At 43.0% G+C, this 26283-nt stretch overlaps 1 long non-coding RNA gene across 2 annotated transcripts; it reads left to right on the top strand.

The window, feature by feature from the left end:
* Window positions 1-3089: 3089 nt before the first annotated feature.
* LOC136318536 (uncharacterized) lies at window positions 3090-26283 on the top strand. Of its 2 annotated transcripts, XR_010728083.1 has the most exons (4): window positions 3090-3222; window positions 16879-17038; window positions 25207-25265; window positions 25955-26283. It is a non-coding gene; the product is annotated as an uncharacterized lncRNA (long non-coding RNA). The 2 variants fall into 2 exon arrangements; XR_010728084.1 differs by lacking the exon at window positions 25207-25265.

Genomic DNA, 26283 nt, shown 5'->3' with positions numbered 1-26283 from the left:
GTAAGTACAATAATTATTATTATATGCTTTAACTTGCTGTAACTCTGCTTTATAAATTTTATAAAGTAAAGTTACTTCCCTACTTTATAAATCACCATTACTGTGGAACCGGTGGGCGGTTAGAAAATTTTACTACTAACAGAGATACAAAAGTGGGCGGTAGGTATAAAAAGGTTGACTACCCCTGATTATCACCATCACCTCTAAACGTTTGTTCAGGACATTGAGCTAAGCAGAGTCTTTAACCTATTAGCCGTGGGTTCTTAGGCATTTTATACTGTAATGCCAGTGGCCAAGGCCAGGCAGGTCCATACTGGATTTGGGCAGACGGTACAGAAACTGCGGAGCCAGAAAGTGCTGGGCCATTCCCGTTTAATACAGTCTCGCAAGGGCAGAGGAGCAAACAAGCAGAAGGTAACTGCTTCCCAGGCAAATGAAGAGCAAAATGGCCCCTCACAGTGGTGGGCAGGCAAACTGTAATCCGCAATCTGCCGCCCTTCAGGCAAGCACCTGCAACCTTACATAGGCTATATACACATGACTGTGCCACGTGCTCATGCACTAATCAAGCAAAATGCAAGTGAGCAAACCTAATACAGCTGTTTTCCCAACATGTACCATTGTTGGTCTCTTCTTCAGAACCCTCCTCCTCTTCAAAGGCCCTGACATCACACCATTGCCCATCTTCTCCTGTCTGAATGTGCCTTCTCAGCTAGCTTCACTGACCCTGAATCACTCTGCCCATCCTGTCCAGGTCTGGGCTAGGTGAGGTTCTCCATGCTGGGTCAAATTAAGCTGCTGGCTCCACTGCTGATGTTGTCCTTCATGAATTCCTTTAAGTTTCAGTTTGCAATTATATCCCCCCCCCCAGAACCCAAAGACTTTGGTTTCCAGAAATGGCTTCCTTTTTCCTTCCTTTCCTACCCTTGAAAAATACCTTCCATTCAGAAAGCTTCGCTAACATTTTTATGATTTTCCCACTGGCAGCTTCAGCCCTGGTCTGGCCTTGGGTTTCACTTCTGCATCTACCTACCTACTGGATGTTTGTTTCACTTGGGTATCCTGCCTTCACTTTAACTGCAACATGTTTAAACTGAGCTCATCAATTTATTCTCTAACTTTATTCTCCCTCTCAAACTGTTACTGTTTCTGTCATTGTCATCATATTCTTTTTGTCATCATGTTTTTAAACCTACCTACTTGAATACTTAATCTCATTCTTCCTTTGTAGTTTCTCTTCCTTCCTCCCTTTTATTCTTCCTTTCTCTTTCCTTGCTTCTTCCCTTTCTTTCCTCTTCCTGTTTCCACAAGAATTCATTGAACATTTACTATGTGATATCCCAGACATTATCTTTGCCTTCCTGGGACCTATATTCTAGGAGAGAGAAAGCCAACGAGCCAGCAAATAAACTAATGAATAAGCTTGTGACAAGTACAGTGAAAGAAATAAACAGGGACCTATATAGAGAGTAATGAATGGAGAGACCAGGAAAAGTCTCTGAGGAGGTGACATTTAAGCTGAGATGTGTATGGTTCAGGGAACATGGGAGGGTGGGGGTGAGGCCCTCTGGGTGCCTAATAAACTGGTGGGAGAGTGAAGAGGCCAGGACAGAAGTGGGCAGGGGCAGATCATGTGGGACTAGGAGGACAAGTAGGGAGCCTGACTTTATACAAGGTGCTATGGAAGCCTTCGAAGAGATTCATGTGAGGAGGGGCCTAATCTGAACACTTACATATCTATCTATATATCTATATATCTATATCTATATATAGATTTTTTTTAGGTGAGAGGAAGGGAGACAGTGAGGTAGACTCTCGCATGCACCCCAACTGGGATACACCCAACAACCCCTCTCTGGGGCTGATGATTGAGTACCAAGTTATTTTTAGCACCTGAGACTGCCATACTTGGACCAACCAAGCTATCCTCAGCATCTAGGGCCTCGCTCAAACCAATCGAGCCACTGGCTTTGAGGGGAAAGAGAGGGGGGAGGAGAAACAGATGGTCGCCTCTCCTGTGTGTCCTGAGCGGAAATTGAACCTGGGACAGATATATGTTTTAATGCTAAATAAGGGGTGTATGATTATCTTAATTTCACAGGCAAGAACAGAGAGGTTGATTAGGTTGCTCACAGTCACACAGCTGCTAAGACAAAAAGAATAGAGAACATTTCCAAATAAACATGGTTAGGCATTAATTGTTATTTCTCCTCTATGTTTTCCATATTCATGGAAAATTCAAACTGTACAAAATGACACAAAGTAGAAAGTTAGAGATCCCCATAATACGGGCTCAAAAATGTGCTTTTGGACCCTCACTATGGCTTTGCCCACAGAAATGCTGGAATACTTCATAGTGCTGAAAAATTTTCAAATACTCAGGTTCTGTGAAGGGGCTAGTCCTCTCTGAAACTGGCTTACAGAGCCTTGTGTTTAGTCCTCTCTGACACAAAGGGCTATGGAGCCACTTTCTTACCATCTCTGCTAAAGAAAGTAGAGCCAAACTCTTCTGGCTCCCAAAGGAGCCACACCCATTTGGGGGTGAAAGAACTTTAGCGAGTTTACATCACTACTTGAAGGACAAGCCAAAAACAGCAGGCAGATGACAATGAGAGGTTACCTACACCGACAAGTGAAAATAAAAATGTAAAGGCAAAACCTGGTTGTTCATTCCTCCTAATGTCCATGTCTCATTAAGAGAGATCATTTGGGTTTCCTCTGTACAACTTTGGCAGGAAAACTAATCACAACAAAATGATATTCTGGTGTCGTTTTGTAATTCTGAATATATGCTGGAGGTGTTCAGATGTCTAAATGCTATAGTACAAAGGCAGTTTTCCAAGCGGAGCTAGGCCATACTCACTGCTGAATAGGAAAACTAATTAGCATCCTGTGTGAACTATCTTGTCTTTTTTTAGGACCGGAAATAAATGGGAAGGGTTCCCTCCCGTTCCAAGTGAGTTCCAGAAGAATTACTCATATTCCTTAACCTATGAGTCAGACAGGAGTCTAGGAGAATGTTTCCAAAACAGGCAGACAATTAGATAAACAAAGCAATTGATAATGTGACAGTCTGGAGAGGCAGGGCTGCAACTGGCCGAAGCGAGTGATCGGGTGAGAGGATTATAGACCTGGAATGGCTGAGTTTCCCTGGAGAATCTGTGGATAACCAGAGCTCAGGAGACCAACTTGGACCACTTCCTGAAAGAGAACGTCCGTGAGGTTTGTTTTTAGGTCCTCTATTCAACTTCATTGATTTAGTACAGGAATTATAGCATCTTTCTCCCAGATGACTTAAAGGACTGACTGCCACCACACAGCACTGCCTGGCTCTCTAAAAGCTTTGGCTATCCATGTGTTTTGATATCTCACAACACAGGATATCAATCAGTTCTGGACTTTGGGCCTGTTCCCAGTGTCCATGTTTGCCACTGTTGATCTGAAGCCAGGAAAATAGCTTTTAAATGACAGAGGCATTCCCAAATTGAAGTAATCAAGAAAGCTCAGCTTAGGAAATAACACAGTACCAAGCTGGATTCTCTCCTGGGCATGTGAAGGATAGGGATTAAAAAGGAGTCTGAAGCTGTTCTCAGCCCTGTCTGAGCCTGTGAAGGGCCTACAGGCCTCTCCTGAGTGGGGTTGTCAGGGTGAGGACAGCGCCCCTCACTCCTGACCCCTCTCATCCCTAGAGAAAACGGCAAGGTGGGTGTGCAGACTACGCCCTACCGTGGAGGAAGAGCGAGGGCTGACGGGTGCTTTTCTCCATCCCCCATTAATCTTACTGTGGTCCAGAGGCCAGACTGGGGTGAGGGTGGGGTCCCTCCTTCACGTACCAGTCAGAGTGATCTTAATAAACACTGCTCTGATCGCCTCTCTTCTCCTAAAAACCTGGGAGGGAACCCTCCCTTCACATACCTACAGCAGAAATTCCAAAGTTCTCATGAGCCACTGAAGGCCCTTGACTCCTTGACTCTCTGCCTAACTCTCAGCTTGATTGCCAGCCACTCCGTGACCTTCTCACACTTGCCTCATAGTTATTTCCTGAAAACACCATGTACTGTGGGCTCTGCTTTCTTTATTCATGCTGCTCCTTCTATCTGGAATGCAATGCTCCTACTCTTGACCTCCTGCCCAGCCCCGCAATGTCACCTCTTGGGGCAGGAGGTCTCCTATTCCCTCCCCTCACTGAGTCCATCGCTCTGACCTGCGTTTCTGTACACTATAAGCACCCTTCCTTGTAACAGTTACTACCTCTGTCAGATTGGTCCTGTGCCAGACTTCCCCATTCAACTGTGAGCTCCCTGAGGACAGGCACTGTGTCTGCTATACCTTTGGCTCTTAAAAAACTGACAACATTTAATTGAACCAAGGAGAATTTTACACATCAGTTAGTATGCTCTTTGGTAGTCAGATCATGGCCCCAGGTTTAAAAGAAGCATTCGAACAATGGTTAGGCTCAACGCTCTCCTTCCTTGTAGCTTTTCACAATTTTAATCTGACTTTTAGTAAAATTCGGTTTGCATCATGAGACTTAAGGTATTCAGTGTCAAAAAGAGAATGGTTTTGGCCCTGGCTGGTTGGCTCAGTGGTAGAGCTTCGGCCTGGCATGCAGGAGTCCCGGGTTCGATTCCTGGCCAGGGCACACAGGAGAAGTGCCCATCTGCCTCTCCACCCCTCCCCCTCTCCTTCCTCTCTGTCTCTCTCTTCCCCTCCCACAGCCAAGGCTCCATTGGAGCAAAGATGGCCTGGGTGCTGGGGATGGCTCTGTGGCCTCTGCCTCAGGCGCTAGAATGGCTCTGATTGCAGCAGAGCGACACCCCAGATGGACAGAGCATTGGCCCCTGGTGGGCATGCCGGGTAGATCCTGGTCAGGCACATGCGGGAGTCTGTCTGACTGCCTCCCCGTTTCCAGCTTCAGAAAAATACACACACACACACACACACACACACACACACACACACACAAAGAGAGAATGGTTTTAGGTGCACTGACGTCTGTGTTTAATTGGAACAGTTAACATCCCTATATTATACTTCAAATTTCTGTCTCTTTACACACACACAGAGCTCCTAATACTACATGGATTAGGCTTATATTACAAAATTTAGTTTGTAATAAAACATTTTAAATGCCATGTCATACAAAAAGCAAATTAGTTAACAGGTGTTTACAAGGAGGGCACAGCAGGTCCTCCGCAGGGCTGGGTGCTATAAAGGGACACCAGAAAAGGCAAACTCATGGTCTTGTTTTGGAAAATAGTCGCACCGATCCGTCTTCCATCCTTAAAGCAGCTTTTCCTCTCTGTTGGTGCATGCTGCGCTCTCTGCCTAGAAAGCCCTTGCCCTCTACCCAATTCATTCAGTAAGGAGTGCCCTCATCCCTCAGCTTTCAGCTTGAACATAACGGCCTCAGAGGGCTCTTTCTAGACCCCACCTCCCCATCCTCTATTTCAGCACTGTTAGGGTTTTCTATAAAACTCTTGCCAATTATTTCATTTTATTATTATTTATTATTTTTTTATGTCTGCCTCTCCCATTGGACGGAAAGCAACTAGAAAGGAAGTGGATTCTTGTAGGTTGTATTTATTATTGTACGCACAACACATAGTAGGTGCTCAGAAAATACTTTTGGGTGAATATAGGTAGCCTTTCAAGGCAACATTTCACTTGGAACTTGGGAGAGTTGATTTCATTGACTCAGTAACTTTTCCTTCCTGACCAGCTTCCCGGTTCCGTTCCCTCTGCACGTGCTTCCCACCTGCGAGTCTTTCCTCCCAGGAGTGTCTTTCCTCCCCTTTCCCACTTACCCACCATCCTGTTCATCTTGCAACACCTTTGCAGATGTCATCTCTTCATTTCCCTTGTGTCACTCTTCCCAGACTACTGGTTACTACTGTACTGGGCTCCCCACACACCTTGTTTTTCTTCCGCATTTCCCCGCTTGTTTCTTTTATTACAGAAACTTAAAATTGCTCCTAGAAAAAACCTTGAGCAAACATCATGGAGGTGTATAAAGTTAAAAATGAAATTCTTCCTTCCCATTCTCAGGGTTCCAGGAGACCTCTGGAACCACTGGGTGGTTTGCATTTGCAAATAACCATTACATCCTTTCTTTTCAATAAAAAAGAGACCGTTGTATACTTTTAGAAATTAAAAAGCATATCATGCAAGAACACTGTGTAGTGACATTTTTCCAATTACTCTCATTTTTCTTTTCACATTAGACTAGAGAGAGCAGCCTTGAGTTTTTCAGCGGCTGGTTGTTTGCCCATTATGTGCTTGTGCTATCATTTTAAAATCAGTTTCTTGATGGTTACTTAGGTAACTCCTATTTTTCAAAATTAGAAGCAATACTGACATAAATCCCCTTATATACTTGAGTGGCTATTTCTCTGGAATATATTCTTAAATGTGGAGTTGTTACAGCAAATGGCATCCCACTTTGTATTTTGATAGCTAAAGACACATTGTCTTCTATAAAAGCAGTGCCTGTTAGCCCTGACCAGTTGGCTCAGCAGTAGAGCATCAGCCTGGCATGTGGAAGTCCTAGGTTTGATTTCCGGTCAAGGCACACAGGAGAAGGCACACATGCTTCTCCACCCTTCCCCCTTTCCTCTCTCTTTGTCTCTCTCTTTCCCTCCCTCAGCCAAGGCTCCATGGGAGCTAAGTTGGCCCCAGCGCTGAGGACAGGACCATGGCCTCAGCCTCAGGCGCTAGAATGGCTCTGGTTGCAACAGAGCAACACTCCGGATGGGCCAAGCATCGCCCCCTGGTAGGCATGCCAGGTGGATCCCGGTCAGGCACATGCAGGAGTCTGTCTGTCTGTGTAAAAATGTCTGAATCTTCATAGCCATGACATGATACATTTTCATTATGTATCATCTTTGTTATCTACTTGGTCAAAAACATTATTGTCTTTCGCTGTTGTTAAAGTTGACTAGTTTTTCATATTTAATCCCCTCTTACGTTCTTTGTTTGTAACTTGTTTATATCTATTGCTCATTTACCTTTTTTAAAAAAATAGTGAGTGATCTTTTTTAAAAAAATGTGTATTTTTATTGACTTCAGCGAGAAAGGAAGGGAGAGAGAGAGAAAGAGAAAGAGAGAGAGAGAGAGAGAGAGAGAGAGAGAGAAGAACATCAAGCTGTTCCTGCAAGTGCCCTGATCGGAGATCAAATGGCAACCTCTGTGCTTTGGGATGATGCTCAATCCATTGGTTCGCAAAGTGTGTGCCAGGGCACACTGGTGCACCCTAGAAGATTTCCAGGTGCGTCCTATGGTATTTCAGAGAAATATGTGCCTGTTAGGGAACAAAAAAACAACAGAGTTTTTGGAGTTTAGAGTTTTGGGAGACAGAAGTGTGGGGAATTGGCTGTAAGCTGATTGTCTGCCCAACCCCCTCACCTCACTTGCCTGATTAGGTTGCAAAAGGCTGTTAAGCTCTGGTGCTGGATTGTTTACACTACCCCCCATGTTCCCCGAAAAGACTGGAGGCAAGTTTCTTCTATCCTTTGTTTGGTGTAAAGTTAAGATGATATGTATGGTGGGGGGTTTGGATTAATGATTAAACATAAGGAATTATCTCTTGAAGCCTTTTGGATTTCTATAAAAGAAGAATATGTGGCAATATCTAAAAAAGCTTTGAACATTTTACTACAATTTTCAACATTCTGTTTATGTGAATTAGGATTTTCTACCCTCAACACAATTAAGAGTAAAAAAAGAAGAATTCTTCAATGTATTGACAAGGAAATGAGAATTTGCCTTTCAAATATATGCCCAAACATTGAAGAAATTGCTAGGACACATCAGGCTCATTATGTTTCTCATAAATACAAGAATGAAAAAACTTAACACATTCGTGCCAGGACCTGCTGAATTTACTAAATCTTACTAAGAATGTATCTATATATATATATAAAAAGATAACTGTTTTGTTTTATTTTTTAACCCCTCTTTGTTTTGTCATTTTTTTATTTTTTAACCCCTCTTTTTTACAAATTCTAAAAAGCATAACTCAAAAAATATAACATAAAAGTGTTTTTTAACGTCAGAATAAATTTAATTTTGTCATATTTATTTCATTTAATTACCATAAAATCACGCTTGGACTTTATATATTTTTTAATATTTGACTTAATTATTATAACATATTTCTCAGAAATTTGTATATAGTGTGCCTACAATTATTTGTAGGATTTTAAATGCGCCCTGACTTCAAAAAGTTTGAGAACCACTGCTAACCAACCTGGGACCCTGCGCATTTTCTTAATGGAATGTTCAATTCCACATTTTACTCTTATGTAATGGCTTTTTAAAAAGTTGTGGTAAAATGCGCATAACATAAAAATTACCATCTTAACCATTTTAAGCATGCCGTTCCATGGCATTAAGTACCTTCACATTGTTGTGCAACCATCACCACCATCCATTCACAGAACTCTTTTCATTTTATAAAACTGAAACTCTGTACCCATTAAACTATAATGTTCAACCCTCCTCTCCCCCAGCCCCTGGCAACCACTATTCTCTTTCTGTCTCTATGAATTTGACAACTGTCGTGGCTTTTTAAATAGTGTGCATATGCTTTTGTTTGCTATAGAGGTTAAATATATTTTACCAAATGTTTGGCATGCTCTTTAACCTCACAATGTTTCTTGTCACGTAGAAGGTGCACACTTTTTAAGCTTCACATTTTTTTTAAAATTTTTTTATTTATTTATTCATTTTTAGAGAGGAGAGAGAGACAGAGAGAGAGAAGGGGGGAGGAGCTGGAAGCATCAACTCCCATATGTGCCTTGACCAGGCAAGCCCAGGGCTTTGAACCGGCAACCTCAGCGTTTCCAGGTTGGCGCTTTACCCACTGCGCCACCACAGGTCAGGCAGCTTCACATTTTTGTATCAGTAAATATGACCATCATTTGCTTTATGGCTTTTGAGTTTCATGTTTTATTTGAAGAACCACCTTACCTTAAAATAATCAAGTATTTTCCTGAATTCTTCATGTAATAAAAGTATCCTAACCATGCCTGTATTTCAGCACTTCTCCTTTTGTGTTATAATGAATACTAACAGCTAGCATTAATGAGAACTGTGTTCCAGGCACATGCTAAGTTCTCTTCATGTGTTATTTCATTTAATTTTCATAGCAAGTCAGTGAGGTGGGTTGTATTATCCCCATCTAATGATGAGAAAATTGAGGTTTAGAGAATTTTAAAAACTTATCACTTCAAGTGGCAAAGCTGTGATTTGAACCCAAGCCATCTGACTATACACTAACCACAAAGCTATAAATGTATTTTCTCTGTTAATTGGTGTTCCTTGAGGTTGTGAACGCTGTCTTATCTGTATCTCAAGTCTAGTGCATAGATCCTCAACAATTATTTTTGTAGTAAATTGCTTCTCATTTTAACTCAGCGTTCTACAAACAATCTCGAATACCAACACTCCTACCTCTCCTTCCATCATCTCACTCTCCCTCCATCATCTCACTCCCCTCCATCATCTCCCCCTCCATCATCTCCCCCCTCCATCATCTCCCTCCTCATCCATCATCTCACTCCCCCTCCATCATCTCACTCCCCCTCCGTAATCTCACTCCCCCTCTATCATCACCCTCCTCATCCATCATCTCACTCCTCATCCATCATCTCACTCCTCATCCATCATCTCACTTTCCCTCCATCATTTCACTCCTCATCCATCATCTCACTTCCCTTCCATCATGTCACTCCCCCCATCATCTCACTCCCCTTCCATCAGCTTATTCCCCTTCCATCATCTCACTTCCCTTCAATCATCTCAATCCTCTCCGTCATCTCACTCCCCCTCCATCATCTCACTCCTCCTCATCATCTCACTTCCCTTTCATCATCTCAATCCTCCCGGTCATCTCACTCCTCCCCGTCATCTCACTCCCCTTCCATCATCTCAATCCTCCCCCATCATCTCACTCCTCCACAGATTTAGTGTTGACCTTCCTTCTACACTCAAAGAGCTGCTTCTTTTTCACTGAGAATAAGCTTCCCTGAGTGGTCAGTAATTTCCTCAAGTATTATTAGTGCCATTGTCTGAAGGTAGTCTGACCACCTCATCAAAACATTGCTTCCTTCACAGTGTTGTGCATTAGGGCCACTCACACTCCAACTCTCTGTCCCCTTTTCTTGAAAAAAATAATAAACACATGCCTTCCTCACTGGCTCATGGACCATGATTCTATCACTGTCCTGTGGTGGTCTCTCGTCTATGGAGTCCAACCATTTAATACTCCCCCTATGCTATGACTTACTGATTTCTGGGTGGGTCCCCTCTTTCCTTAAAAATTTTAGACAAGATCGGGTGTGTTCAGGGTGGTATGGCCATAGACTCCTTAAAAATTTTAGAGCCAGGCTCACAGTCTTCACCTCTCTAGCTTCCCTCATCTCCCTTAAAAACTCCCACTCTTGTATTAGAGACCCTTTCAGTACTTTGGCCTCAAAACCTCTACTTTCACAATTGAATATCCTTCCTCTCCTAACACCAGGACTGACTCCTGATTTAGTCATTGCAAAGATGCCCCTTTCTTGTCTAGCTTGCTTGCCTTTCTCCAGTAGCCTCTATGTGCGGGGTCCCCCCCCCCCCCGGCTAATTACTAGGCCTGGACAAACCCTTTCTATTGTCTCTGCCCCTCCCCAGCCTCCCCAGTGCTGGACAAGTTCAGGAAATCAGGCTGTTTGGATCTGGTACAAATTCATCTGGCTCAACTTCAGAAGGACCCTCCCTGCTGCTCGCTGCTGCTCAGCCACCCTCTCATCGCCGCCAACTGGCTTCCTCTTCCACTTTGTAGCATTGCTTCTAAACCTTTCAATCTCCTGGAGCCAAACTCCACTTTCCAAAGATGCCTTTGCCTCCTCCTTGACTATGGAGGGCAGGGCCTCTCATCTGAGCTCTCTCAGCTGCCCCGCCTTCCTCCACATTTCCCTCATTTTCACCTCAGAGGGGTAAACCTCTTCCCATTCATCCTTTGGGGTGCCTATGAAGTATAACAGAAAAAGTGGGCTTGGAAACCGACAACCTTGGGCTTGAAATCAGCGCAGATATCAAGCCATTCTGTGTCCTGGAATAATTTATTTAATGTTCCAAGTCCTACTTTCTCCACCCATAGTTGGGGGTAATAATAACACCTGCCTCAAAGGGATTTGTAAAGAGGATTAAATGGCCCAATGCCTGGGTGGCCTGAGGCATCTGCCTAGATTTTCTGAGTTCTCTTCCCACCACTGACACCTCCGATTTCTCCCCTGAGCCCCCAATCTCATTCCCTTTCCCCTCTGGTGCTTTGTTCCATCAATCACCTCCTACTTATTCATAAATATTTTCTTCTTCCCTTTGACTAAATGTTGTCTCTTGACTTATAAAAATGTCACATTCTCCTTTACCTCTCAAATCTTTCTTGTGACTTTGTTAACCTCAGCCTCCGTCCTCTCTCCTCTTATTAATTTTACTGCCAAATCCCTTGAAAGAGCAGTCTCACTGGCCGATTCTCTCTCTCCCACCCTCTCTCCCTGTGCTGTAGGCCTTGTCACCTCTTCTCCCTCCCTCATCACTGTAGTTAAATCAAGTTCCTAGAGCCACAGTAATCGAGGCCCTTGGTTTGTTGGCTTTCTCTGGGCCTTAGCTGTCACATTCAGCTGTTGCTCTGGACGATGACAATGCTTCTCCTGGGAAAATCCACCTTGCCTTCATGTCACTATATCTTTTGGTTCTTGTCTTCTTTTGCTGCTACTTCAGTTCATTCACTTATTGAGCATCTATTATGTACCACAACTGTGCTAGGTGATGTGGATACAGTGGTGAACAACACAGGCATCACCCCTGGCCAAGTGGCCCCTGAGGTGTATGGTGTAAGAGGACAGACATCAGACAAACAGTTAGATATATTCTCTGTATCAGCTACTTGCTCTCTCTGTGGATATGTTTACATATTGACAGAGTGTAACAAAAGCTTGTAATGGGGAGGAAGAGTGGGAGAGGAGAAGTTAAGGAGGAAAAATTGAGGAAGTAATATGTAAGTGAGATCAGCAGGATGAGTAAGAGCTGGGTGAGGGGTGGAGAGATTGGAGGGTAGTGTCCAAGAAAAGGAAGAGGAACTGTGAGTGTTCTGCGTGAGAAGGAGCTTGGCAAATTCAAGAAACAGCTTGATGCAGGTGGAGTGCAGGGATCTTGTAGGGCCTGGGCTGGGTTTGGGATTTAATCCCAAGAGCAATGGGCGGGTACTGAACACCTCTCTTCCTCTGCCTGTTTCCTCACAGTAGATATGCCTCAGAAATGGGCATTTGGTGCTCGGCCTTCCCTTAGCCATCCAGACGCATGGCTGAGCAATCACCTCTCTGTAGTTAATTGTTGACTCAAAACATCTTCCCGAATTCCAGTCTTTTTCCAAACTAACTAAGATTATCTACTGGGGTTTGTTGCTGGTACTACAAATGTAAATGTTGGAAACCAAACTTATCTTCCTTTTCAATATTCTTCTTTTTCCCATATTTCCTATCTTGGTCGATGGCAACTCTACTGGCCTTCCATTTTCCCAGACTGGAAATGCTGGTGTTTTCTTGACTTTCCCTCATTATTCACTTATTCTGAGGATACAGCAAGGACCAAAACTGATACAACTTGCATTCTAGTAAGGATGACCAACAGAAGACAGATGCATCAATGGATATTATAGCACCAGTTAGTAAATGATTAGTGCTCTAAATAAAAAGAAAGCAGAGAGAAAGTGGGAATGCTGCTAATTTTATCAGAGAAGGTCTCTTTGAGAAAGCAGATTTGAACAGAGGCCAGAATAATTTGGGCAAAGACTGTACCAGGCAAATGCCAAAAAAGCCCAGGGGAGCACAGCAAGCCTGAGGAGCACGAAAAAGGCCAGAAGTTGGGGTGCATCAAGTGACCGGTTGAAAGTTCCTAGATGAGGCCTGAGAGAGAGCACTTCGGCTATAGACTATGCTGTAAGGTGTGGGTAGGGGATTAAATTTTAATTCTAAGTGTGAGGAGAAACCTTCGGAGGGTTTTGCTCAGAAAAGTGACATGATCTTACATATAAAAATCAAAGGGTCCCTCTGACTGCTGTGTGAAGAATAGACCATAGGGGACGGGGCGAAGACCACCCAGAAACCCAAGTCTTCCCCACATTCGCAGGATCTAACCCCCATCCATTGTCCTCTCCTATTCTCATAGCGACTTTTCTGCATTAGCCCCCTTCATCGTATATCTGAATCATCATTGTAGTCTCTGTATCCTATGTGTTATCTAATGTATCCCCCCATAACAAATGATCTTCTTGTATCCTTCTGGATTTAGCTTCCAGTTGCACAAATTTGAGCCAACCATTGCCTTCCTCAAACCTTCAGTTGCTCTCTGCACCATATTAATGAAAGACAACTTCTTCAGTCTTGTATTCAAGGCCCCTCTTGCCTTCCAACTTTATCTCCCATTGCTGCCTTTCATATACCCCAAGCAAAAGTCACACTGTACTGCTCAGGTCCCCATATAACCTCCTTGCCCTCCGGCGTCCAAGCTTCTGTCCAACCTGTTCCATCTTCCAATAAAGCACCCTCTGACTCTTCTCTACGTATCTTAGTAAGATCTAGATTTCCCAACCCTTTCCTGAGTACCTCAGGCAAAACGGATTCTTCTAGCCTTTGGACTCTTCCATCTTTTCAAAGGCCACTGCTCGTTTTAACATGGCTATCACTCTTTACTGGACACATATTATCTTCCTCATTAAATTGTAATTCCTAGAGATCAGGGTCCAAGCAGTATATCTGTGCTTTCCATTCACACTGCCCAGCCCCATGCACATGGTGACTACACTACACATATTCGCCAAATGAATAAATTGCTGGCTCTAGAATATTTAAGCAGTCTGTTTAGAGAGACACAACTAAGTCCTAACTCCATGCAAGTGAACAATATAGGGCAACATACAATGGAAGGATACATGAGATAACACATAGTCAATGGACTGCAGGAATTCAGAGGGAGACCTGTAGGAGGTGGACTGGTCAATAAAGAGCTGGTAACAGCTGATGTTTGTGGACTGTTTACCACGGGCTGGCCTCTAGGATGGATGCTTTATATGCATTATGTCATTCTTTTCAACTACCTTATGCAACAGGCACTTTGTATAATACTAATTAAGGACGAGGAAACTGAGGTAGTAAGGTGAAGTAATGGCCTCGAAGTCACTGTGTTATGAAATCTGCAGAGGGGAGGTTTGAACCCATGTCCATCTGATTGGTTAGCCTGCATCAACCACTCCAATATTCTGCCTTAGAGAACAAATGAAAGGCACTGCTATGAAAACAGGGTTTGTGTTTTATTTCCTGTCTCATTCCAAAATGAATTTGAAGCAACTAAATATGAGCTGAGCCATGCCCGAGAGGATAAGTAGGATCTGAAGATGAGATAGGTGTTTCAGGTTAGGGAAGCAGATGTTTGTGAATTAGAAGACAGACTTGTTTCTGGGCAGAAGCCGTGAGCTACCTAAATTGAAGAATGTATCTGGAGACTAGTTGGGTGGGTAAGTGGAGACATTGTGTGGAAGGTGTTGAATGCCAAGGCGAATCGTTGAGTGTTGATGTGCTAGGACCCAAGAAGATGTTGAAGGGTTTATTAAAAGGCCAGAACATAACTCCATTTAAATAATATTCACTGGGACAGATTTGGCACTAAGCAGACCAATGAAACTGCAGGATTCCCTGAGTAAGCCCTTGTTCTCAAAGAGCTGACAATCTTTTGGGAGAAACAGCCCATGGATGCAAACAAAGCACAGTAAGCCAGAGATGGGAGAGAGGGCTGTTAATGAAGGATTGGGAGGACTTCCTAAGGCTGTGGCATTTGAACCAGCCCTTGAACATGAGCAAGTATGGAGACCAGAGATGGTGGCCACTTCCAGGCTTGGGGAAGGTGGTTTTAGAGAGGATTATCTTGGTGATCATATACAGGCTGGGACACTGAGCAATCTCGAACACACATTTCTCGGGGAGAGATGCACTTAAGGCCAAAATCCATCTGCACAGGCAGCAGCAGCCATGACAAAGACTTAGGGTCTTAGCACTCAGCAAGTTCTGTCCAAGAACAAGTTGCTTCACCATCCAAGGAACTAAAGTGGCTGGCAGCAACCTTAAAAGATGGTCAGCATGGCACATCCAGCTCCCAGACTATCTCCCAAAAATTTTGTCAGTTTTTTTGGGAGGAGGTTGGGGATAGACTCTAACTGCTGAGTTCACAGCTAGAAGTGATTTTGACCTTCAAGGGGCATTTGGCAATGTCTGTAGATATTTTTGGTTGTCACGTTGGGAGGGTACGCTACTGACCTCTAGTGGGTAGAATCCAGGTATTCTGCTAGACACCCTACACTGCACAGGACAGCTAGTACCTCACTCTCTGTAACAAAGTTGTCCAGGCCAAATGTTGTTCATGTGAAGCTTGAGCAACCTTGTCCTAGAGGGTGAAGAGACCTGAGCAAGCAGTGAAGGAAACCATTTTTCCAGCAATGTCATTAGGAGCAGCTGAAAAACTGGGAGTCTTTATCCTGTTGGAGATTTAGAAACCTGAGAAATATTTTTAGAAAAGTAGGAAGAACTGAACTGTCCAGAGCAACAGCCCAAATTTCCACTATTGCAACAGGAGTCCAACCAGTTCCAAGGTTTGGAATAATAAGAAAGTCATTATAATGGCAAACACATATAGAGCGTTTACTGTTCCAGGCACCAAAGAACCTAAGAGCTGCTCACATGCTAACACATTAGCTCTCACAACAAGCCCATCACAGCCACTTTCCTAATGGGGAGATTGAGACACAGAGAAGAGGATAAATAACTTTCTTATGATCACAAATCTTGGTAAGTAGCAGAGCCAGAATCTGAACCCAGACAGCTGTACTCTTAACCACTGAACAGTATTGCTGTGTTGCTTTTGAAATAGACAAGTCTGGGTTCAAATCCCAGCTTTGCTACTAATTAGCTGTGGAACCATGGGCATACTGCTTAATCTCTCTGAGCCTCAGTTTCTTAATCTCTCTGAGCCTCAGTTTCTTCATCCAGCATGATAGGGATAATAAGATGCTAAATAGCTCCTTCTGTGCTGTGGTGAATGTAGTCCTCACAATTCAAGAAGGTATATATTTATTACCCTCACTTTACATACATGAGGATTATGTAGCTTAAACAGGTTGAATGAATTGCCTTGGGTCACACAGCTAGGAAATGAAGAGTTGGGATTTAAACCCACATCTGTCTGACTCTGGCACTTGTTTTTAACCACAAAGCCATACATTTGCAAGCTTGTGGTGAGAGTGGCATGACAAAGCATATGAAAATTGCCAGGAACATAATGAGCAATTAACAACAGCAGTTTGTTATTATATTAGTAATTACAGTTGTTATTTTCATGGTCAGCTCAATCAGGTGTGCAGATGGCAACACAATATTCTAGCCAACAGTATAAGATCAGCAGAAAATGATTGATGCATTTCTGTGTGTGGATCACAACCTGTCAGCCAGCTATAGCATAATCTTGAGTTTCAGCCTCCCTGGTAAGGTGGTATCATATTTGAATCATACATTCTGCTCTCTGCATAGTCTACTATTCATAGAATAGGAGTGGGAGGAGCAGGAACAGTGTGTGGCTAATTTAATGTCAAGGCTCTATAGCCCATACATTTCATGGATGCCACTGAGTCATAATTTTTTAGAAAATAAGGAATGTGGTGCCTTGTGCAAAACCAGAGGAGTCACCACACACTCCATATTGCATTGCAAACAGAACCACAGCTCACTTGATGGTTAATTCCACCCAGCAAGGATTTCGTTTTAAAACAATTGCCTGATTTCATTGTAGGGAATGCTGTGCGAGTGTTTTCCACAGAGAGGGGGTGGCATCTGCTAGCTGGAGGACTGGCAGCGCACAGAATCTGCCTGCAATGGATTCTGAAACATGGAAGCATGGCAGAAGGGATACCAGACAGGAAGCGACCAGAGAGTTGCTTGGAGCAGTGGAGGTAGGTACAAAGGGAAATGGACAACCTGGACAGATGGCCACCAACTGCCTAGTGGTGGGCAGTGATCAGAGAAACGTTCGCATGGAGAGGATATTTGAGGTGGGTCTTGAAGGATGAATAGAAGTTTGCTGGGCGGAGAAAGGGGGAGGTATATAAACAAAAGAGAAAAATAGCACTGCAAAAGTTCTGTGTTCTGGGAAAACATGGCTGGTTGTGGCAGGAGCTCTGAGAGAGAGGGTGCATGGGTAAGGTCGATGAGGCTACATGTGGGCTGGAGTCAGCTCAGAAAGGTCCAGAGCCCTCCAGAGGCTTCTGGACCATGTGCTGTAATGAAAATGATTTCTGGCGATGTGGTATAAGGAGAAACAACCTAGGGGTTTGGAGCGAGTCAAATCTGATTTTGAATCTAAGTTCCATTACTTATGGGCTATAAATCAATTATTTATTGACTGAGAATAAGTAACTTTACCCCTCTGAGTCTCAGCATCCAAGTTTATAAAATGTGGACATACTGCACACCTCACAGGCATGTTGTTAGGATGCAACAAGGTGAGATATAAAGTCCTCCCACAGTCACAGCACGCTGCAGGCTCTCGGTGAATGTTACTTCCCTCTTTACAGCATAGGTGAGGCGGAGTTGTTTTGTTTCAATCAGACTGCTATTTTAGAATGCTAACTCCAGTGGACTGTTCTAGAGGCAGACTGGAGGTGGAGAGCAGACTCCCAGGATGGATTGCTTTACTAGTATCTCCTCTCCTCTCCTCTCCTCTCCTCTCCTCTCCTCTCCTCTCCTCTCCTCTCCTCTCCTCTCCTCTCCTCTCCTCTCTTCTCCTCTCCTGTAAATGTAGAGTTTTAATAGCTTTAGTTTCAGGGGTTTACATTCTTATTACCAAGTACCAATTTCTGAGGCAATAGCCTGTGATTCTAATATCTGAATCTCCCTCTAGGAGACTGGATAATGAACTGGTTGAGCTGCCTCAGTTTCCCCAGTGTAAAGAGACCAGTTTGAAGGGACATAATTTGAGCAAGTTCAAATTTATTTGACCACATAACAAACTGTCTCCCATTCTTCATTTATTCATTCATTCATATAGTAAACATTTATTGTCTGTCAACCCATAGCAGGTTGCATGTGTGTTGGGAATGCTATTGCCCATTCTCCTATCTGTGTGATTTTATATGATCAGAACTTGAAGAAGCAGTGATGTCATCCCCTCCCATTGCTCACACACTGCTGAAGCTTCCCATTGGTCAGTTTGATGTATTCCTGGCCTTTGTGGAAGATAATTAGCTGGACAGAGAAACAGGACCTGGTGAAGACAGTCTTGCCGGAAAATTACTACACTGTGCCACAGTTTGTCAAGACCCATTTCTAAAATCTTAGCACAGAATTGTGAATCTGAGATCAGAGATCCTTAACTGTCTTTCTGAGAAAGAGGTTAGAGACAGAGTGATGAACAGAAATAGCTGATGGGCAATCCTGGCTTCTTACTCGTGATTGGACTTAAGTATACACAGAGAATAACAGCCACCTCCTTGTCCTGAACAGACAGCAGGCATATTCCAGTCATCTTTTTCAGGGTAGCTAATTTCTGGTATAACTAGCCAAATGTGATTAACAAGAAAAATTTAATATAGAACCACTCCCTTTTCTGACTCACTAAGAAAATGAGACAATCTTACATATTGCATTGAAATAAAGAATTCAAAAGTTGGATTTAATTTTTGGCTTCTCTATGCTAAGCATTTAATCCCCAGTTGAACAAAATGAGCCTCGCAGATGGTTAAGTGAGTTTCCTCCAATCATACAGCTAGTAAGTAGTAAGGATTTGAATCCAGTGCTGCCTGGTTTTATCTGTAGGTGCTTTTTCATGCAGCAAGGGCTGGGACCAGATCCATTAGATTCTATTATAGACACAAACAATTGTCTTTCTAGGACCATATTGTGTCAAATAAAATCACTGAGAATGCTCTTAAGGTCTCCAGGCACCCAAAATAACAAGTTTCTGGTTAATCTTCTGCCATGTCAAAGCCTAAAACTTTTAGCAAAATCCAACCTCAGACAAACAAATTAACCCACCTCAAATTGTACAAGAGCCAAAAGAAATAAAATATGTGGGTGCCATTTGCTGAAAGATAACTTTCACAACCTTGACGTAAAGGGGGGATTGAATTTTTTAAATGATGGGCTCTACTGAATCTGAAACATTTAAAATGTAAAATAATGACATGAAATTAAAAGGTGGACAATGAATTGAGAATACATTTGTATCAAAGGTTGAGTAAGTACTCAACTACATATGTACATGAAAAAGGAACTCAAATTAAAAAAAAACCCAAACCACAAGATATAAGTGGGTCAGTGACCTAAGGATATGAAAAAAACATTTACATAGGACAAAATACAAATATCAAACACATATCCCAGGGAACATTTTTTCTTGAGTAGTAATCAAAGAATTACAGTTTAAAATAATTCAATGGGCAGGAGAATGGTTTAGAAAATTATGGTGTATCAGTCTCTGGACTTACATAAAGTCAATACCAATAGTAATAATAAAAGCCATTAAGAAATATATAAAATGTGTATGCTTTGTTATGTGAAAAAAGAAAATCTAAGGCCATAAAGTATTAGGTTAGTAGATATTTAAACTGTGCCTATAGGCCCTGGCTGGTTGGCTCAGTGGTAGAGCTTCGGCCTGGCGTGCAGGAGTCCCGGGTTCGATTCCCAGTCAGAGCACACAGGAGAGGCGCCCATCTGCTTCTCCACCCCTCCCTCTCTCCTTCCTCTCTGTCTTTCTCTTCCCCTCCCGCAGCCAAGGCTCCATGGGAGCAAAGTTTGCCTGGGCTCTGAGGATGGCTCTGTGCCCTCTGCCTCAGGCGCTAGAATGGCTCTGGTTGCGACAGAGCGACGTCCCAGATGGGCAGAGCGTCGTCCCCTGGTGGGCGTGCAGGGTGGATCCCAGTCAGGCACATGCGGGAGTCTGTCTGACTGCCTCCCCGTTTCCAACTTCAGAAAAATAAAAAAATAAAAAAAATAAAAAAAGATAAATTGTGCCTATATGTAGACCATGGATGAAAGAGAATGTACAAACATTAAAATAGTTGTGTTAGCATACTGGGATTTAAGGTTGATTTCATTGTCAAATTTTTACCTGAATAGGCATTCAAAATTTCTATTAAGAAGCTGTTTTAAACAGAAAAAGGACAAAGAAAAGCACCTTTCATATAATAATATGAATAGTCAAAGATTCAATGTTATATGTTTTTTTAAACCATATACAGTATTCTAATAAATTTCACACACTATTTATCATATGGTTTTATCCATATTTTGGTATTTCCTGATGTAGAATTGAGAATTTGAGATTGCTTATTTTAATAGTCTTTTTGTTTGCTTATTTTAATACTCTTAAAAGAGTTGATTTACTAAGAAAGTCATTCACAAACCTTTGAATAATATGTTATCTGGACAATGTGATGTTAGAACAACTGTTCACACTTTGTAATATATTTAATATACATTTTTATAGTTTTTACTTCTTTTCTTTTACCTATGAGATATACTAAAATCTGACCCAAAGGTACTTAGAGTCAGTGTGGATTTCTAGAGATGGAAACTAATGAAGAAAATTCTAGCTACTTCAGAATAATACATACATTTTTATTTCAGTTTTCATTAACATGTCTAGGTCAGAAGGAGAGAAGGAGAGACATGGAGGAGTGAGATAAAGCAGGATGTCTGGAGTCGCAAAACTGATTCCAGAAGAGAATCCAGATTGCATCCAGAATCCACATCGATTTCAGAAACAGATGGGTTACATAAAGAATGATAACTGGGATCACAGGTGGCTGTGATCCCACATGTGAAGAGACCATAAACTTGAGGTCAGAAAAAACAATTCTCTGCCCTCTACTACCTTGGGGAAATGCATCTTTATTTCCATGTCTATAAAATTGGAGGTCATATCCTCAACTTCATAGGTAGAAATGATTAAATATGAGAATCCACTTGTTAAATAATTTTTCCATTGATTTGACAAAGAGAGAGGAAGTGGGGGAGGTTCAGGGGGAGAGAGAGACAGAATGAGAAGCATCCATTTAGTTGTGCACTCATTGGTTGTTTCTTGTATGTGTCCTGACTGGTGATTGAACCCTTGATCTCTATGTGCAGGGACAAAGATCTATCCATTGATCCATCCAACCAGGGCTGAGAACCCACTTCCCTAAAGATGTGTGATACTTGGATATCATTAATTGCACCCTCTTATTTTACATATAAGGAGCATGAGCCCAGAATGGTGAAAATGAACTTGGATTCCAGATGTTTTGCTTGAGTCAGGCTTCCTTGAGCACAAAGGCCAGGAGTCCAGGCCCTGGAGTCAGAACACTGAGTTACAGCGTTGGTTCTCACAGCCTCAGACACTGTGACCTTGAGCAAGTGGCATACCTTCTCTGTCTCAGTTTCCACACCTGTACAGTGAGGACAATAGCTGTGTCAGCTTCAAGATTGAGTGTGGCAATGAAGGAAGTCGGACCGAGGATGGCGTCTGGCACAGTGCGAGCTCTCACTACCTATTCCCTCTTATCAGTAGGAGCCCATGAAACTTTTTCTGAATGCCTCTAGTGTCCCCAAACCATTTCTTATGATCGTTCTTATTTTACTCTCAGCATGTATATTTTACTCATCAACTGGTTGAATCTTTCCTCTAGAGCTTGAATGCTAAGGAATTAAATTGTGGTCTTTCATAGAGAAATAAAATAGGCAGTTGGAGTAGGGGCACCTTTTGACCACCACCAAAGAAAGGATAAGTGGGTCCTTGGGTTCTTCTCAACTAAAGTTACTGGCCACCGACATTTCATTACCCACCCTTTTTTCTGCAACAGCCTGTGACAACAGAAAACTATTGAAAAGCTAGGCTTGGGCAGCTCTCTCCCTCTCTTTGTAATTTGCCATTTTCTCAACACCATATGAAGCAATGTGGCCATCTCTCCTGACTTCTAAAATCGGTGGTGTCAGTCGGTGATGAAATGTCAGAACACTTGAATCCAACTGTCCCACTGCCATTCTCTGGCTTTCCCTGGGAGAATGGTAACATTTTCAAGTGGATAAAAATCTCCAGGCAATGTTACTCTCCTCCTCCAGAGCAGATTTATTACCGAGTGGTTGGCATTTCCACATGCTCTGCATTTGTCAATGTCAGATTCAGATGCGTTCTCAGGTCGCTATACATATACAGGCATAATTTAAATCTCTGGCAAACAAAGGCTATTTTCCTAACTTGGAGATATTCCAAAAGATCTTTGCATTTCATCTATTTTTAAGTGTTTGTGCAATATAAAAGTCTGGTAATATCAAATGGTACAGAGAAGGACTGAATATTCAGCTTCCAACAACTGATCATGTGCCATGTGCCGGGCACTTTTATATGCAATGTTTTATTTAACTGTAGGATGAGTATGCATTATTCTCAGTCTACAGAAGGGGAAACTGAGGTTCATCAACACGAACTACTTGCTCAGTCACACACACAAATCTCACCAGCTGAGAGTGGCGAGGGTGGGACATAAACTGTTCTGATTCCATGTTTGATGTTCCTCACATTCTTTCACAGCTGCTCTGCAGAACAGCACTCATTCACTCATTTAAAAACTATTTACTGAGCACCTGCTATGTACCAGGCACTATGCAAAGCCCTGGTGATACAGAAGTAGGAAAAATAAGCAAAAAACCCCCCCAGCTTCCAAGGAACTTACATTCTAGTAAACAAACAACACAATTCTGTGACTTGGTGCAAAGTTCTATCTTTCTTGGATGGGGTGGAGGTACAAGGACATGGCAGAATGCAAGGATGGTTAAGACCATGGTATCTGCTTCTCCTTAAATCACACCAGCATGGGGCATGTCCAAAGTAGGCACTTAGGGAAGGGTTGAGAAAAATGATGGTGCATGAAGCTATGATGGTGCCTACCAGGACTCTGTTCTCTCTCCTGCAACATTTGGGTTGCTCTCTCTGGGGTCTTAGGGTTTTGACAGCACACACTGCTGCTCTAGAGAAACTAGAGATAAAGTGGGTAACTGGCAGGCAAGCTGTGGGGCAAGGGGTTGTCAAGGCAGTGAGGATGGAGAAGGAGGGAGAGTTCCGGGATGCCTAGGGCAGGTGCTCAATAAATAATAATGAGCACCTTGTGACCACAAATACTCTTTTCCTCAAAATCTGTAGTTGAGCCCTGGCCGGTTGGCTCAGCGGTAGAGCGTCGGCCTGGCGGGTGGGGGACCCGGGTTCAATTCCCGGCCAGGGCACACAGGAGAAGTGCCCATTTGCTTCTCCACCCCCACCCCCTCCTTCCTCTCTGTCTCTCTCTTCCCCTCCCGCAGCCAAGGCTCCATTGGAGCAAAGATGGCCCGGGCGCTGGGGATGGCTCCTTGGCCTCTGCCCCAGATGCTAGAGTGGCTCTGGTTGCGGCAGAGCGATGCCCCAGAGGGGCAGAGCATCGCCCCCTGGTGGGTAGAGCGGCGCCCCTGGTGGGCGTGCCGGGTAGATCCCGGTCGGGCGCATGCGGGAGTCTGTCTGGCTGTCTCTCCCCGTTTCCAGCTTCAGAGAAAAAAAAAAATCTGTAGTTGAGGCAATAGAAAAACAAAACGTATCTTCCTGCTATTATGTTCAAAAGCAATATTGCTAGCTACTATTCATTTGTCAATTTCTCTGTCAGGCACTGTACTACGTTCTTTGTGTGCATTGTCTAATTTAATTCCAACAGTTGAAATTGAGATTGAAAGAAGCTAGTAAGTGGAGGAACTGAGATTTGAACTTGAATCTATCTAACTATAAAGCTCTTGTCCTTTCCCCCAGACACCAAGCTGCCTCAATGGTTTCCCAGAATGCTTTAAGGAGAATGTGGAAATGATTCATGATTTGCTCTGTGCCTTCTATATCTTTACAACTCAAATTGTGGTTGACAGACCAGCAGCCTTGGCAGTACCTGGGAGCTAGTTAAAAATGCAGAGCCTCAGGCCCACTTCAGACCCACTGAAGCAGAATTGCTTTTTAATGAGACTCCTAGGTGCATTAAAGTTTAAAAAGCACTCCTCTATACCTCTTGCTCAAAGATAAGCCTTAAGCATTCTGAAAGATGGTGGGGAGATATTTATCTCTGACTCCAAAAATGATTATTTCTAGAATTGAATTGCTAGTGACTGTTCAATTTAATCAAAAAGTGAAAGTTTAAAAATCTGTCTGTGCTCCTGTTAAATAAAATTGGAATGGAAGAAACACTAAGTGATCTAAGAAGTTAAAGTATAGAAGGTGAATTTCTACCTCAAGGATGTTTTCACAGGCTTAAAAAAAATTTCTTTTTAGGTGAAAGGAGGGGAAATAGTGAGGCAGACTCCCACATGCATCCTGATTGGGATCTACCTGGCAACCCCATCTTGGGCCGATGCTGGAATACCGAGCTATTTTTAGTGCCTGAGGCTGATGCACTCCAGTGCCTAGGATCACAACTTGAACCAATCAAACCAGGGGAGAGGAGGAGAAGCAGATGTTGCTTCTCCTGTGTGCCCTGACCAGGAATCAAACCCAGGATGTCCATACACTGGGCCAATGCTCTATCCAGTGAGCCACCAGCCAGGGCCATCATAGGCTTTTTAGAGGAGGGGTGCTCTTTCACAATGATAATTTTTCCCCAGTGGGAATCTCAGTCTTATAGACAGCAGGTTAAAGTATGAATAGTTTGTGGAGAACAGCTTATTAACCTGGATATAGGATAATGTGTGATGAACTTGAGTTTTTATCTCAGATTTGTCCAATGATTCACTTTATGGTCTTGGGCAGATTGTCGAAAACTTTCTATTTATCTGGTGGTCTTGACCTGGGGAAATTCAGCATAATGTGTGTATTCTTCTGCCGTTATAATGATGAAATTAAGGAACTTCATTTTTAAGGAAAGTATATTAAGTGAATTAATGTTAAGGAATCTCAAAAACTCATAGAAGCTTACTAAAAAATTTGTTAATCCCTTCCATCAACCAACAACCAATCACCAAACCATTAAAGATTATTTATTGAAAAGCTGCCATGTGTCTTGGAGTACAAAGGGAGTGATGCTTTCAGGACAGAAAATAGTAATTATGAATCACTTTTCTCCTGCTCTTTGTTCCACACAAGTTAAGCACAGTGATGAGTATAAAGAAGCCGAGCAACAGGACCTGCGCAAAGAGGATTAGGTGGGTGTCAGGGAGATGACTGTGGTTCTCTTCCTGTTTTCCTGTGCAGTCTGGCCCAACCCCTCTTGCCTGTCACCCAGAGCAGAATTTCCAAAGGTCTGTGAGCATACACCTAGAACACAAATGAAGTTCATGTGTCATACTGCGAAGGGAGAAGAAATAGAGGCATGGAGTTATTTTGGTTCTTCCTCTCTCACTTCTGTATCCAAACCCTGAGTCCTGACCATTGTACCTCGGTGACATCTTTTCTACCTGCACCCCCACATTCCATTCATTAGCTCAAGCTGTATGTTTTGAGGTCTTCCTAAATCCGGGACCAACCAGGTCCCTTGCTTCTTTAACAACCTTTAAGGGCTCCCCACTGCCTGGCATGCGGGATCCTGCACGTAGCCCTATGCTGTCTTTCTAACCTCTTGTTTCACTCTGGTCATCTCTTTCTAATCCCCAGCCATGACGATTCAGTCATCATGCCCACACTACACCGTGCCTGTACTAACTCCACTCTTGTGTCCTGACCGTTCATTCCATTTAGACTGCTCCTTCTGACCATTCAACAACTAGCAAAATGTTCCTTCTCTCTCAAGTGGGTTTATCCTTGAAGTCTGTGAAGATGTTCCTAAACTGTACTCACTACTTACCAGATTCTGTTTGGCATTATGGCTTATCAAAATTTTTTTCTCTTTTGTCAGGCTGTGGATTCCCTGAGGACAGTGATCATATCTTCATCATCTTTGTGTCATTAGAGGCTCACCTAGTCTGTGCTTCTTAAATGAAGGAGATTACAGAGCAAAGGCCACCATCCATGGGATGCCACAGGGATCAGCTTAGTGTGAAGAGGCTCTGGAGGGTTTCTTCACACTAAGGCAGAATGGTGCCATCATTTACTAGATGTGTGATAAGAGGAAATTGAATTAACCCCTCTGTGTCTGGTTTCTCCAGGTTAAAATGTGAATTATAGTAACATCCGCTGCATAGAGTTGTTGCAAGGATGTAAATGAACGTAAATTCAGGAACTTGT

Source organism: Saccopteryx bilineata, chromosome 1 (assembly GCF_036850765.1).
Source record: "Saccopteryx bilineata isolate mSacBil1 chromosome 1, mSacBil1_pri_phased_curated, whole genome shotgun sequence".
NCBI lineage: Eukaryota > Metazoa > Chordata > Mammalia > Chiroptera > Emballonuridae > Saccopteryx > Saccopteryx bilineata.
Note: the sequence above shows the minus strand (reverse complement) of the source record. Positions and strands in the feature narration are given on the sequence as shown.